Source organism: Micropterus dolomieu, linkage group LG21, assembly GCF_021292245.1.
Source record: "Micropterus dolomieu isolate WLL.071019.BEF.003 ecotype Adirondacks linkage group LG21, ASM2129224v1, whole genome shotgun sequence".
NCBI classification, from domain to species: Eukaryota; Metazoa; Chordata; class Actinopteri; order Centrarchiformes; family Centrarchidae; genus Micropterus; species Micropterus dolomieu.
In genome coordinates, this window is record NC_060170.1 from 35,090,088 (window position 1) to 35,093,376 (window position 3,289).

Sequence of the window (3,289 nt, forward strand, 5' to 3'; positions counted from 1 at the left end):
AAGTCGCCCCCTGCTGGCCGCTAGAGAGGACGCAGCTTTAAGTCGCCCCCTGCTGGCCGTTAGAGAGGACGCAGCTTTAAGTCGCCCCCTGCTGGCCGTTAGAGAGGATGCAGGTTTAAGACGCCCCCTGCTGGCCGTTAGAGAGGACGCAGGTTTAAGTCGCCCCCTGCTGGCCGCTGGAGAGGACGCAGGTTTAAGTCGCCCCCTGCTGGCTGCTGGAGAGGACGCAGGTTTAAGGCGCCCCCTGCTGGCTGCTCGAGAGGACGCAGGTTTAAGGCTCTTAAGGCGCCGGAGGTTCCTGTTTTGTTTGGCCACTGTGTTACAGCTGCTCACGGGCCCCACGGCAGGCGTCCTGGAAGTTGGCCAATCAGAAAGGATTTTGGGAGAGTGGGCCTTTAAAGAGACAGGATCTAAAGCGGCTTGTTTCAGACAGGATGAACTGCATGATGGGTTAGTAGAAGGTGAGGGAGCTGCTGCCAGAACAAACACAGAGCTGGAGACGAATCCCCCGGGTCCTCTTTGATGTTTAACACTGTTCTTTTGTTTCTGACATCTTGTGGGGCCGTTTCACCTCCACTACGTGTGAACCCTTTCCACTAAATCTCACTCAAAAATCCACCGTTGTTAGTCGCACCTCTTTAAATAAAGTTACTACATGTGAAGAACCTGACGTGGCGTATGGGGCTCGACTCACCTCTCCTCTTCTTGTCTCGTTGACAGCAGCAGCAGCCTCGGCCAATCAGATCAGCTGATCAGAAGAAGTCAGATCCATTCGTTCGATCAACAAGAGGTGATCAGATCCAGACTCACTGCCGGAGGCCGGTGATGTGCTGAGCGGCAGACGGAGGCGGCCGAGTGGACGGAGGCGTCCTGTCCTCTATCGGGTCCTCAGCGGGGGGGGGGGCTGCTGCGACCTTCAGACCCGGAGTCAACAACAGACGCTTAACTCCACCTGCTGTCTAGAAAGAGCTGAATAATATGAGCTGATGAACAGCTGCTGATTTCCACATCCAGCACCTACAGAGCGACGCGATCGTTTGTTCTAACTGTAGAATGAAAAAACAAAGTCGTGTTTCCATCAGTCCAGAGGACACCGACAGTCTGGAGACTCACCCCGAAATCTAATGATTTACGTTACTGGGACTTTTGTCCCTATAAGGACGGCGAGGCCCCAGAGCGTGACTGTGCAAACAGTACGTGAGGAATACTCGCCAACACACGCACATGCACACGCACACATGCACACACACACACAGGGTTGTGAAATATCAAATAAAGGAAGAAAAGCCAAATCAAACTGAAAAACCAGGTTTACCACAGTTCATCTGTGTCAGTGCACTGTAAAAACAAACAAATACTGTAAAACTACAACTGCAAAAAACTAACAACTTCAAGAGCTGTACAAACTGAAATGACTACAACAGTACTGTAAATACTACAACAGTACTGTAAATACCACAACTGTACTGTAAGTACCACAACTGCAAAAACTACAACTGCAATAAACTAAAAACTGCAAGACCCGTAAAAACTGCAAATACTACAACAGTACAGTAAATACTACAACAGTACTGTAAATACTATAACTGCAAATACTACAAGTGCAAAAAACTGCAAGATCTGTAAAAATAGTAAATACTACAACTGTACTGTAAATACCACAACTGTACTGTAGAAACTACAACTGCAAAATGATACAAACTACGAAAAGTTAATAAACTACAAAAACTGTAAACTGAAACAATTACAAGAACTACAAGACCTGAAAAAACTAGAAAGTGTGTAAAAATTGTTTAAACGACTGCATAAACTACAAAAACTGTAAAAACTACAAGAACTACAAGACCTGTAAAAACTACAAAGCGTGCAAAAATTGTTAAAACTGCATAAACTACAAAAACTGAAACAACTACAAGACCTGAAAAAACTACAAAATGTGAAAAATTATTAAAACTGCATAAACTACAAAAACTGAAACAACTACAAGAACGACAAGACCTGTAAAAACTACAAAACGTGCAAAAATTGTTAAAACTGCATAAACTACAAAAACTGAAACAACTACATGAACTACAAGACCTGTAAAAACTACAAAGTGTGTAAAAATTGTTAAAACTGCATAAACTACAAAAACTGAAACAACTACATGAACTACAAGACCTGAAAAAACTAGAAAGTGTGTAAAAATTGTTTAAATGACTGCATAAACTACAAAAACTGTAAAAACTACAAGAACTACAAGACCTGTAAAAACTACAAAACGTGCAAAAATTGTTAAAACTGCATAAACTACAAAAACGGAAACTACAAGAACTACAAGACCTGTAAAAACTACTAAATGTGCAAAAATTATTAAAACTGCATAAACTACAAGACCTGTAAAAACTACAAAATGTGGAAAAATTGTTAAAACTGCATAAACTACAAAAACTGTAAAAACTACAAGAACTGCAAGACCTGTAAAACTACAAAATGTGGAAAAATTGTTTAAACTGCATAAACTACAAAAACTGTAAAAACTACAAGAACTGCAAGACCTGTAAAAACTACAAAGTATGTAAAAACTGTTGAAAAAACTGCATAAACTACAAAAACAGTAAAAACTACAAGACCTGTAAAAACTACAAAATGTGGAAAAATTGTTTAAACAACTGCATAAACTACATAAACTGTAAAAGCTACAAGACCTGGAAAAACTACAAAATGTGAAAAAATTATTAAAACTGCAGAAACTACAAGACCTATAAAAACTACAAAGTGTGTAAGAATTGTTTAAATGACTGCATAAACTACAAAAACTGTAAAAACTACAAGAACTACAAGACCTGTAAAAACTACAAAACGTGCAAAAATTGTTAAAACTGCATAAACTACAAAAACGGAAACTACAAGAACTACAAGACCTGTAAAAACTACTAAATGTGCAAAAATTATTAAAACTGCATAAACTACAAGACCTGTAAAAACTACAAAATGTGGAAAAATTGTTAAAACTGCATAAACTACAAAAACTGTAAAAACTACAAGAACTGCAAGACCTGTAAAACTACAAAATGTGGAAAAATTGTTTAAACTGCATAAACTACAAAAACTGTAAAAACTACAAGAACTGCAAGACCTGTAAAAACTACAAAGTATGTAAAAACTGTTGAAAAAACTGCATAAACTACAAAAACAGTAAAAACTACAAGACCTGTAAAAACTACAAAATGTGGAAAAATTGTTTAAACAACTGCATAAACTACATAAACTGTAAAAGCTACAAGACCTGGAAAAACTACAAAATGTG

The 3,289-nt window shown here is 38.9% G+C and overlaps 1 long non-coding RNA gene across 2 annotated transcripts in view; it reads right to left on the reverse strand.

Annotated features, from left to right (window-relative positions):
* Window positions 1-3,289, reverse strand: part of LOC123960226 — a 16,573-nt gene that overhangs the window by 4,402 nt on the left and 8,882 nt on the right. Inside the window, exon 2 of one of the 2 annotated variants that reach the window (XR_006822470.1) lies at window positions 695-1,046. This is a non-coding gene — a long non-coding RNA (uncharacterized LOC123960226). The remainder of the gene's footprint in view (window positions 1-694; window positions 1,047-3,289) is intronic. The other variant, XR_006822471.1, reaches the window with a different exon arrangement.